Source organism: Phoxinus phoxinus (assembly GCF_949152265.1).
Source record: "Phoxinus phoxinus genome assembly, chromosome: 10".
In the NCBI taxonomy this organism is placed as follows: domain Eukaryota; kingdom Metazoa; phylum Chordata; class Actinopteri; order Cypriniformes; family Leuciscidae; genus Phoxinus; species Phoxinus phoxinus.
Window position 1 is genome coordinate 3358288 of NC_136885.1, and position 13653 is coordinate 3371940.

Genomic DNA, 13653 nt, shown 5'->3' on the forward strand with positions numbered 1-13653 from the left:
TTGCAATAATCCACAGAGATTTGAGTTTCTCCATGTACAGTATATATCCATCAATGAACGCCATGATTGCAAACATGACTATGGCAGTTGAAGACCTTCAGATTGCAGTGATCGTACATATGGAGCTTGTCACCTCCTGTTAAGCACATTTTTCATCATTGTCAGCAACAGATGTCAGGAAATCTCCCGACGGACCTCTGAAGGAGACTCTCAGTTGCTGTCCGGGGAAACACCAGGCAACATTACAGCTGAAGAGCTCTGACACGCTGACCTTGAGAGAAACCACTGCATGACTGACTGGACTGAGGACTGCAGAACTGGGAGAGATGAGCAGTGAAGGCCTGGGGAGCATATGAGAGTTTGTTTCCGTCATAGAATAAAACAAATGAAAAAAGTTACTGCAACTTTATCTTGCAATTCTGACTTTTCTCTTGCAATTGCAAGGACATCCCACAATTCTGGCTTTTTTTCTTCTTATGGTGTGTTCACACCGGATGCGAATAGCGCGTCAGGCGCGAGTGATTTCAATGTTAAGTCAATGCAAAGACGCGTTATTAAGCGCGTAAAAAAATCCTGCGGTGCGAATGAGGCGTAGAGTGCGGGGCGGTAGACGCGAATACGCCTCATTTGCGCGTCAAGTTCACGCGAATTGAGCGTCTGGCGCGTTACGTGCAAATGATTTTATAGTGCTTTTTGTGCATTCACGCGTTTGACGCGAATTCGCGTTGAAAAATCTTAACTTTTTTCAGTTGCCTTTTTAATTTTTTATTCCATGGCAGAAACATATTGTAAATGCTTTAAACCGTTCACAGATGTTGGAACACAACTGATAATTTTCACCCTGTAGTTTAATTCTGATTTGTTAAACTGGTTTTAATAAAACTGTTACAACAATTTATCTCAATTTAAATTGTACTGTACAAGTCTGAAGGTTTTTGTAAACTCGTTGGAGAAAGTAAGTTCTACATCACATTCAGTACATGCATGTATACCGAAGCTGTCACCGTCTCAATACGTACAGTAGGCCTGTCTTAATAATACACATACATGCGGTTATCCTTTCAAACAGTGTAGAGCAAACGAAAGATGAGAGTCTGAAAGATGCTGTCATTTCTTCTCTTCACGTGTCGTCATTTACTCTTTTCATGTTTTTAATCTCCTCTTTACTTCCATTTCCTGACCCTGTTTTGAACCCAAGCCTGTTCCCTAGTTACCTGCCGGAAAAGCTCAATAGAAAATACCATCTGAAATGTTCTGGTTACTGAAGTTCACAGGCCATCCCATCCGAGGGCACCTGGCCCTGGTCATTAGAAGCGCTCTAGGTTTTAAGGTCAAACCGGTGTGCTGCTGTTATTGCGCGCTGTATTTCAGGGGATTTGTATGAGGTTGTTTTGTGCAAACCTTGACTTCAGCGAACCGTGAGGTGGCCACTATTGAATCAGATAGACCTCCTGCTGATAAAATGCTATATAAATATAGATTGCCTTGTCATTCAATGGGAACTTAATCCACAACCATGACCTGGAGACAAGCTATTCTCAGAGCACCAGATCTCCTAAGAATGTCTTTGTTTGTCACACAAAGCCGGGTGTGTTAATCCGGATAGATCGCCTCGCTGCCTTTAAATCACTTTTGACAAAAAACAAAAAAAGGTTTGTTGCTTTGGTGCTGCGCAAACAGGAAAGGGATGTGCTATAAAAAAAAATCAAGAAATTGTCAAAAACATTTAATTAGCAGATAGACAATACAAGATTACTTAATTATATATATATATATATATATATATATATATATATATATATATATATAATTTATATTCTTATAGTTCTTTATGAATGAAAAATGCATATTTTGGCAGCTTTTAAAACAAACAAAGCCTTTGGAGATGTGGTTATTAATCTTTTGAGATTAAAAGCATATTGAATTGATATAGGTTGGTTTTATTGTTAGGCAATTAAACATGCCTAATGAAATTTTATTCAACCCACTTAATGCATGTTCTAAATTTCCACATGATTAAATATAAATACGTATATAAAATGAATTAAAATAGGCTCTTTTCTGTTGCATAATTCAACTAATAAATCTAAGATTGGTAATAACAATTTGGTTAACACTTCATTTTACAGTCCTTGTTGCATATGTTACTTAGTAAATTATGCATAATTGCGTGCATAGAACCCTAAACCAAACCCAATAGTTATATATATATGTTGTTAATTACTATTTCTCAGTATTTAAATGTATAATTACACTGTAACAAGGACAACTTGTAACAATATAACAAAAAAACAAAAAAAATCGTTGTCATAATAATGAGCAAAAAAAAAAAAAACCTTAATAAAAAAGCACTTCTTCTCTTCAACAAACGGTGAGAGGTTTGTTCGCTATACATCCTCAAGGTGGAATAGGATTGACCATTTCTAGGTACAGAAGTGAGAGGATTATTCATTGGAAGTGTGTTTAGGGGATTCTGCCCCCTCACTTGCATGGAAAAGCATTTTCTTATTATTCACAAGCGCCTCAGGTGACAAGTGTACTCTCTTTACACTCTCTTCTGCCCTGTAATATTCCTCTACCTCATTTAAAGTAGAAACATGTACCAAATATGACAATTATATGCAATACCAAAAACTTTAAGTGTATATGTACACAATGAAGTTTTAAGTGAAATAATGTCGATAAAGGGAGAGCAGAAAAGTCAAATGCTAATTTTAGCATTATAAATAAACGTGTTCTGCAAAACAAAGACTGTTAATTTCATGTGTTATGGATTGTAATCGATGCAATCAATTCATTAATTAATTTATGTATTCATTTATTTCAGTCAATCACTAGCATGTTCTTAAAGTTCAGACATATTTTTTTTTCTTACCCATTCTACTGATAAAAGTCCTCAGAGCTTGTGCCTTCAGGCATTAATTAGCATAATACAGTTTATTTATTAACTCCCGGTGATCATGAAGTGCACATATATACATGTTATTTCATGTTTCTGAAGGTCAATAAACATAAATAAATACAAATTCTGAAGGTCATCATGTGTCTGTGACTTATATGAGATGTAGTTTCAGTTGGTCATAAATTGTATACGAAATCTGTAAAAAAAATGTGAGTGTGATCTTCATTTCCGGATGAAAATGTTATGCACGTGCCAACACATGTGTATTCATGGTTATTGAATGTATTTTATCAGTAGATGGAACACATCTAAAACACCTTAAAAGAAACATTCTGAACTCCACATAAATATATTTATATTCATTTTTCATAACATACACAATGCAAAAAAAAATCTTCGTTTGCTAAGGGTGTTTCCAGCCTCATGGGAAGATTTATCATCGAAGCTCATGAGGCTGAGTGTTTGTTCTGTATTTCAATTAGCCAATGGCCCATAAAATTATAAATGTACTGCTAACTGCTTTAAAGGCATATAGCAATGGCATGATAGTTCCAAGTTCCACTTTAGTAGTATAGTTAAAAATATAGCATGCACATATATTTGCAAAATCAAGGTGATCTCATTCATATTCATAGGAAGGCATATTCATTATAAATGAGTGGTATATCCACTCTTTATCTTCACAATAATTATTTTGGAGAAGATTTGATTAAGCCATATTATCTGCTACACTATCATATTTCCAGGATTTAACAGTAATTTCAAATGTTCATCCTTTGTGGTGAAAAACAAGCTTTTAAATATTGTTTATAAGTCTATGTGTTTTTTTTATGTGCTTAAAGTCAAACCATATGCAAATTCATTAGTCAACACCATTGCTGAGAATTTTCTCCTTGAAACTGCAGTGAACCAAAGACAGTCTCACAAACGCTGTCTGAAATCGCTGGTGTTTCTGATGTCACAAACTACCTTGTAACCAATCAGATCAACGTGTGATAGTCAACGAGTGGATCTCTGAGCTGAGTAAGTGAGTGGAGGCGGGGCTCATTTGTATATTCATAGAACCACATATACTAAATGAGGCAAGGGTTTAGAGTTACATTCAATGCATGACGATTTTTTTTCAAGGAAAAAAACATTTAAATATGTAATTTTGGTGATCAAAGATGAGTTTTAAGCGATCAATTATGGAGTATAGTATATACTTCTAAAGGACTGTGCAAGCATTAGGAGTGTTGATGAACTCAATGTTCTACATCTCTGTTTTGGTCATCATGCTGAAACCGATCTGTATGTAGTCTTTGACAAAAACATGATTTTCTAAACATTTTTTAAAAAGTTTTTTTTTTTTTAAATAAAAGCAGAGTGTTTGTCTGTCTGTTCATTCCTGTTCAGATATTCATACAACAAAATAATCTAGGGGCCATGACTTTTTTGTGAAAATTATCTAAAACACTAGCAGTGGCTGGCAACTTTAAAAAAAATGCTGACGGGGAAAGATTTTATTATAATTCTAATCGTAAAACTTTATTTTAAGGTGACGCAGTTACACATTACTACATTTACTCACTCTAGTAATAACAAAAAAAAAATATGCATTATTACAAGTAACTAACCCTAAACAAAACCCTAACCATATAGTAAGTGCATGTAGTTAATTAATATTAGTCAGCACGTATTTGATTAAGTACAATGTAACTTTAATACAATGTCACCTTAAAATAAAGTGTAACCATTTTTAACTGTAGTGTTTTTTTATATAACATTTAAAGTTAATATCTTAAATGGATGACACTTTATTTTACAGTGTGTACTTACAATGTAGTTATAGTATACTTTCCAAGAAATAACTGGTAATTTAAGGTAACTACATGGGTTAAGGTTATGTTTAGGGGCAGGCTCAAGGTTTGTACCTAGTTATTTAGCCCATGTATTGTAATTGCTATAAGAACATAATATGTACATGGGGAATTGGACCGTAAAATAAAATGCTACCCTTAAATGCACTAAATTGCACCTTCATCAAAACTTAATTAAAATGTAAATTATGACATATATGTTTTAATACAAATTACATTAAGTATTTTAGTGTACCAAAAATGCAAGTACATTCAAACTGAATACAGTAATTTGTTGTACAGAACATAAACTGTAATAGTATGCTTTGTGCCATGAATAAATCATCTGATTGTGGATTATATACATATGGCACAATTACAGCCATATTCATGAGTCTCAATGAGCTTAATGGGAATGAAGTCTATTGTTGTTTGAGCTTCAAGCATACATGTAAACATACAGAACATTTTAATCTAGACAGGTATATCAATTAAACCTTATAATAAATACATATACACATACATACATATATCACATTAATGTTTTTTTTAGAGTACTTTTTCAAAATGTGGGCTTTTCTGAGTCGCAATTATTTGCTGAAGCTTCATCCAGTTTGGATGTTCATGCGCAGTTTAACCCCCCAAACCTCTTTCTTAGTGTTGTTTCATGAGCCAAAAGCCACATATCTTCTCGCTCCGTCAGGCTCAGCAAACTGTACAGAGCTGATCAAAGGCATGAAATGGCCAAAAATCATCCTTAAATATTTATTTATCATCTCTGTACGGCGTGTGTTTCTCATTGGATGTCTCTTTCCTTCTCAGACTTGGTGTGATTGTTTTTGATCGTGTTTACTGTGGAGCTCTGGAGAGAATTCATTAGCAGTAATTAAGCTTTTACTTGATCAGGGCTTTGGGGAGCAATAAAAAAGAAACACTTATGTGAAGTCAGATTACAGGAAGCAGTGTGGAATGGGAATGGCAGATTATCAAGTCTGAGACTCTCTGATCACAATCTTGTTAGCGCTTTATTTGTCAATCTGCTAATGCTTACATCGAACCTGAACTAATCCAGACTCCAATTCCTGGACAACAGCTTATCGATGTGGTTTGGTGGAGGCTAGCGGTGTACCTCCCCTTTGAAACCAAGACTCTGATTTAATCCAACAGTCATTAGTGTGTTAAATAATTAAACTGCTCCAGCCTGTTGTGTTCGACCAATCCCAGCCCTTTTCAGCCAGATTGTAATGATTCATGGAGGTGAATTCCGGTTAATTGGGATGCATTTTGCCATTGAGGTGACTGGGAAAAGTGTTCCAATCAACCTGATTTCCCTCCTATATATTGTGTAGCTATGTTTCTTGCTGTGTGGCAAAACCTAAGCGGAGTTACAATACAACCCTTTTCATTGGTTGAGACTAAAGGCCATCTGACAAATGCTGACAACAAAAGTTTGCCATGAATTACATTCATCTTTAAACAAGTAGACGTGCAACCTCTAAAAACAAAATTCCTGGAAAAAAAAGGAAAAAAATTGGGCATTTTGAGAAATGTGGTGGGGTTTTTTTGTGGGTTTTTTTTGGTATCGGTCCATATTTGAGCACTGTTATGTATCAGTGTCTATCCAAGCATAAAATATGTTTGTTGCAATTAAAAAGTATATGAATACTCACATTTTTTTATTGAGGTCATCTGACAAATGCTGACAACAAAAGTTTACCATGAATTACATTCATGTTTAAACAACTAGACGTGCAATCTCTAAAAACACAATTCCAGAAAAAAAAGACAAATTCTGGCATTTTGAGAAATGTGGTCGTATTTGTTTTGTTTTTGGTATCGGTCCATATGTGAGCACTGTTATGTATCAGTGTCTATCCAAGCATAAAATGTGTTTGGTGCAACTAAGAGTATATGAATACTCACATTTTTTTAAAGGGGTCCAGCAAACAACTGATAAATATAACTCAGGTGAAGCTAAAACAATTATAGCGTACTCAGACGGAGGGAAACCTGAGCTCAAACACAACAGATGGCAAAAGAGAAGATGGTGAGCAGGAAACAGACCCTCACAATATTTGCCAGAGCTTATTTGCATATGTTGTAATGCTATAAATTACTCAACCATCTGCTCACCTCATATGTTTGATTTGACAATGGAATGTGAGGTAGACAATGGAACAAAAACATTTGGTGGTATTCCAATAGTTCCAGGGGCGTGTCTAGAGGGGGGGCACGGGGTGGCACCGGCCCCCCCTGGAATATGATTGGCCCCCCCTGGTGCCCCCCCTCCAATCTCATTGGGTTAGATTTGCTGTCAACCAACCTGAAAATGCCCACCGCACCATTGGACCAGAGCGCTGTCAATCACTGTTTGATTTGAGACTAGCGCGAACGCGAAGAAGAAGTGATGATCACAGTTGCGCGTTTTTAAATCAGGAGGAAAGAGACACCACCACACCATTGTCAATCACTGCTTGATTTGAGACTCGCGCGAAGAGGAAGCACAGTTGCGCGTTTTTAAAACAGCAGGAAAGTATGTAAGTTACACACTAAATATATTTTGAAATATCGAAGCTACAATTAAGCCCAGTGTGAATTCCCGCACGACGCTGCAGTTAACAGTCATAAAGTGCGAGATAAGATTTAAATAGCTAAACTAAACAGCTATTTTAGATATAGGCCTAGAAGTTTTAAACGAACAATAGAAACAATCAGTATGCAAAGTATCCAAAGCTCAGCTTTGGGAAAGGAAATATAGCTACAGGTCAGCATACTGTGCCCAGGATGAGACCTGGATAACATTTTACAATGTATTTCTATTTAACACCGATATACTGTATGTGTTTTCCCGCTAATTACAGTGGATATAAGTGCAATTAAATAACACAATCACCTATTAAACATATTTCCATTGTTATTGTATAAATATAGGCTAGGCTATATTTGTGTACCCTGAATGTGTATAAGTATTGGAATAACAAAGACGGAATGGAATTGGAAAGCTGTAGTTATCCAATGTTTTTGCCTTAAAACACCTTGAAATACACATGTGTAGATCAAGAAAGACAAAAATTCCTCGGGGGGGCATGCCCCCGTCGAACCCCCCTAGTAAGATTACTTTTCCCTCATTAACTTTGGGCTCAGTCACTGTTATAAATATGAAGGGAGGGGTCCCTGGCTCCAAAAAGTTTGACAATCCCTAATCCATGCAAAAAAGAAAAATGTAATACCATCTATATTTTGGTGATCGTGATCTTCTAAACCAGTATTTATTTTCAGTTGAATTTTCTGATTGGCCCCCCCCTGACTGGTTCTTGGTCCCCCCTGTGCCCCCCCATTTAAAATATCCTGGAATCGCCCCTGAATAGTTCACAGTACATCTTTGATACATTTTCTGAAATTCAACCACCATGATATGTACATAAAGCCTTGTTTATGAAAATGTGGATGAAGATATCCCATTACTAAGCATTACGTCCTGTCTCACTATATTTACATGCCTTCTGTATGCTGTATTAGGATAGTTTGGTAGACTAGTAATGGATACACATGCTGCGTGTAAAATGCCCAATTTAAACATCAATAAGAACATGAAAGACTACTCTCTTCTCTTGCCTCTTTGGTGTGTGTGTGCTTTGTCTGAAAGCGAAATCTCACTCACTAACAGTTTTAACCACTTGGCTGGCTCATAAAAGACACACTGATCTTGTGTCCTTTGTGTTTGATAAGCGATGAGGTATGCATAATTTCTGCAGTCTTTGATGATCAAGAAGGAGCCGTTCACGTGACCAGCTGTGCTCAACGTTATGCTCACTCTGTTCTGATAGCATCTTTAATTGGAAAACATTCCTATCTGGAGAGTGAATGTTTTAAATGACACAAAAAGAATGAAACCGAAAGCTTCATAAATGTGTTTATATATAACCAGGCGATGTTCATGTCTTTGCCATATAAAAAGGCAACAACAGGAGTTTTTCCCCCAAATCACCTCATAATCTGCTGTCTGAACAACTACCAAAACAATATGTAACTAATATGCAAACCTTGTATTTGCCAATTATTTTAGTTTCCTGGCAGCCGTGGGAGTGTGATTCTGACAGTCAGTTTTGGACAGTAAAACAAACTCTATCAAACTGGCCAAACATGGCTAATGAGGATGCCAAAGAAGCACGCTTTCAATAATAAGCAAAGGGCATTCACCCATGAAGAAATCAAACGCTCTTTTACTAAAATTACTGTTGATTTCAGTCTTAATAGGATGCCAGTTATTTCAGTTTGTCTTCAGAGTTTGTTGTGCCGCCCATATACCTCACTGTAGAGTGACACATTGTGTGATCAATGGTGTATGGGTTGCCAATGATCTATTTGCAAATAAATATTTTTTGATAAAGTCTCATCTAATTTAGTCTTTTATTTATTTGACGCTCCTATTTAAGTCTTTCGTTTAACTGGCGTCAGAGCACTCCAATACTCGAATAGTGGGTAGAAAATAAGAAGCTCTGTCAACCCAACCCGATCTCACGGCAATTCGTACGAATTTTACGAGGTGGCTAATTCATACCAATTCATACGACCTCACTCGTACGAATTTGTACGTTTTTTGCTAAAACGTACATATTTTACGATTTGCCAAAATCGTATGAATTCATACGAATGACCTACCCCTGACCCCGCCCCTAAACCCAACCGTCACGTGGGTTTAGACAAATCGTACAAATTCGTACGAGTGAGGTCGTACAAATTCGTACGAATTAGCCACCTTTTAATCACTCGTACAAATTCGTACGAATTGGTCGTGAGATAGCGTTGGTCAACCTGATACAAATTAAATTATTTCATATTTTAATAAATTTGAAATAGCATGTTGCCTTTATAATATCATATTTATAATATGAGTATGGGGGTCCCAGGGATCATCATATTCCAGTGTATTGTTTTCACTGTTTACTTTCAGCCTAGAGCATACAGAAAGTCATTAGTTTAAGAATATGGACATTTTTCATGAAGATATTCTTAATGAAGTAAATATTTAATGAAAGTTCTTCTTCTGTTCTCCTTATCTACCGTGTGACGATTGATAAATCATAATGTGATTAGTCTATGTTAATTCTTTAACATTTTCTCACAATGCTGATGCTGATATTGCATTCTAGACATCAATTTTACAAGACACCATTTTCAGCTAAAAACTTTTATTTTTAAATGTTTTGGCCAATCATTTACACGACTATGGCATATTAGGGGCCTGAAAACGCAAACGTTTGAAAACGGATTTCAAAGTGCACGTTTTTGAAAATTACACTGTTATCGTCTGCATGTAGACTACAAAAATTTGAATTTGTGAAAATAGTGACATCATTCACATGCATAGTAAATGTTCAGTCTTCAGACACGTGGTGTTTCTTTGCATAGTGACATCACCATCTTTTTTTAATCGTTTTCGCAGATCCGTGGGAACAGGGATCGATTTTACAACGTTGTGTCTGTACTCGAAAAACACAAGGGAAAAACTTTTCCTTTTTAAGTACTTTTTAAGTAGCCTACATTGTTGTTGTGTAAACGTACCCCACATAGATACACACCACATATTAGAACTGTTGACACTTCAATGGACATTCATGCAACAGAAAATGTTTCGAAATATTACCTGGAATGGGCAGATACATAACCACATATTTTTAGCTAGTTTTCCCCCAAAGAAGGGGAGTACAAAGAAATTAATCAAATTACAATTAAATTCATCCACATTCACCTCAGTATTGCTTCACATTGACTGAAGAAACACTGTTTTAGCAGTGTCAAAAATTAATTTAAAATAGGAATTTAAAAGAAAAGGTTTCTAAAGAAAAAGGCACATTGTTCATTTGGGGAATGTATTGCTTCTAGTTTAAGATTAATTGGTATTGTATGTGCTTTGCTGCAGGTAGAAGTCACCTGATGAGTTATATCAAGCGCACGTCGCCACAGGTTAAAGTCTGGTGTGCATTTAATGTGACTCCAGAGGAGAAAAGCAACGCGAAGGCCAAGTAAAAACCTTGCAGCAAACAAGCTGTACTGGTTTCTCTAGCGCAAACAACCCTTCTCCTGCACTTCATCAAAACTTCCATGCGCATTCAAGCTGTGATTGGGCTGGATCTGCTCATTCAGGAGACAGGAAGGGCTCAGGCCATTCAGAGACCGAGCAGATGTGATCAAACACTGACGCCTGATCGCAGAGTGTGTAGGGTCTTGACTTGAAGGATCATGAATGATTGACACTATGAAAAAGGGAAGAGGGGTTTACAAAAGTATAGTTGCCATGGTAACTGGTGGTGGTTTGGTTTAGCATGGAAGCTCAAAACTCAGTTACAAATGGCTAATTAGACTAAAGGTACTTGAGAGGGAAGGAAGCAGTAGATTCAATCAAGACGGAAGCAGCTGGGCTCAAGATGACTTTTTTTTTCTACTGATGCTAATTTCTGTAATTAACTTGCAATAAAGAAGCAATGTTTGTTTCAGCGGTGTGTGTCTATGTGTGTGTGTGGATTTAAAAAAAATATTATTCTAACTGGTGCACAAGGCACGTTTCCATTGTGAAAATGAGGTTTAATTGTTAATTTCTTAAATTGATTTAAATAAGCTTCATCACCTACCTTCATTCTCTGTTATTCAAAATACTTCAGATTAACCTACATTTCCACATCCTAAAGCATACTTTCAAAGACAGGAAATCAATAGTATCAGAATAAGTTTAGGTTTTAAGCTATTTTAAGTCCCATTTTATATTAAGTGTCTTTAATAGGCTAATATGCACTAACATTTATTTAAGTTTTTACATGGTACTTATATTTAAAAAAAATACCTGCATGTAATTACAGCTGTATTTAATTTCTGTAATTAGGCTGTAATTAGAGTTTTGCAATACAACATGAACACAATAAGTACATTTTACCTTTGTATGTTCATACATAATAGTTAAAGACATCTAATATAAAGTGTGATAGTTTTTCCTTTACAATTATTATTATTTATTTATTTTGTCACAGAAATGAGGATCTATAGATCAAGAAGCTTCTAAATATTCTTACAGATTTATTTCCTAAGCATTCATACTGTAAATACCAACCAGTGCTTCAATTTTTCTGTCAGGTGTCATGTCATTTTATGATATGCAGAGGCAATTTCAATTCTACATGCTGGGGAAAATGGGAGCTACACAGTTGACCTCAGCTATCCTGCGACTGTGCTGTTAAATCATTGTGCCGATACAGTATTCAACAAGGATTTCTCTTAAAATCCTGCCATATAGAACTTGTCATACACATAACCATTTTTGGTCATACTGCCAAAACATGCAAATAAAGTGCATGCACATTTTCCTTTCATGACCATAGATTACAAGTAGCATAATAAGTGATTGCATTGAGGTTGAATGTTAAATTAACACCCTCAATTAACCTATGCCAGCTCGATTTAGAAAAAGCTGAACGAACATAGAGATGAGGTATACTGTATGTACAGGAGGAGCAAGGAAACGAATGTGTGAACGAATGACTTTGGTTAGGAATGTCTGTTTTATTGACTTTAGTGAATAAAAAATTCCATGTTCATGTCTAATACTATTTTCCTCATTAAACAACATCAGCCAGATGTGATTTAAGCCAACCTTTTTTTAAGAAATCTTCCAATTTATCTTGTCTCAGTCTAAAGTGGAATCCAATTATGTAGTGTTTTGTTCAGATCCAAATTGAAATTGGTCATTAGTCATTAGTCATGGTCAAGATTTGTTCATCCATTTATGTGAGCGACTGCATGAATTGCCATAATAACTCGACCTTTAGCGTCATTATGTCTTCTAGAAGAATGATTATTTGTGTTTGCACGTTACCTTGACATAATTAATGTCATTGCATTTAAGATTTTTTGAAGCATTTTTAATTCAAAATTGCAAATAACAAATTTCAATGTGCAAAGTTATGACTCAGAGCCATCCATGTGCCAAAATTGTACATGTAAAAGTATAAATGTGTGAAAAAGGCACAAAAAAAAAATATATGCATGTTAAATTTTAAAATCACTTTAGCCATCACTGGAGGCAACAAGACTGGGACAATGTTCCTGGTTTCATGGACGTGAACAAAACAGCAAAAACAGAATAGCTACAGAACATCGAATTCTGGATTTATCAGCAGGGATGTCCTTGATAAACAAGCATTGCTTTTTAAAAGTTTAGGGTATCTATAACTTTTGCCTCAATTAACTACTAATTACTGCTTATTAATAGTTAGTAATGTAGTTAAGTTTAGGTATTGGGTAGGATTAAGGGATGTAGAATTTGTTCATAAGGCATTAATATGTGCTTTATAAGTCCTAATAAATCAGCACTTTACCATCTCTAACCTGCATAAATCAGTGTGGGCCAACATAAAATTCATGATTGTTTGTTGGTCAGCATTGTTTGATTGGTTGAGCTAAATCCCAGGGCTGGAGCTAATCTCTGCTGGCAGGTGCCCTCCAAGAAGCAGGATTGGGCATTCCTGAAATATAGGAGTTTCCTTACTCGCAAGTCTGCATCCACTAATACATCCACTACATCCATTTTGCTTTTAGACACACAGTCACTTGCTCTCGGGTGTATAGAATGGCACATTAAACACACAAGGGGCAAAAAAAATCATCTCCATAGTGGAATGCAAGTGATCAAAGGCTTAGGATGTTTCAATTCAACCCATTGCAATGGTTCTGCCAGTAGTCAGCACGCAGGCAACTTTACATGCATCCGAGTAAGCAAGATAGAGGGAAGTTAGGGAAGGGAATAAAAAAGTGAAGTGGAACACAGTCCAAGAAAGGCTGCATACCTCCACTGCCACGTCACGCTCCGTCAAAGGTTTGGTAAAAAAATCAGTCAGCACTGAGCTCTTCAGTTTCATTATG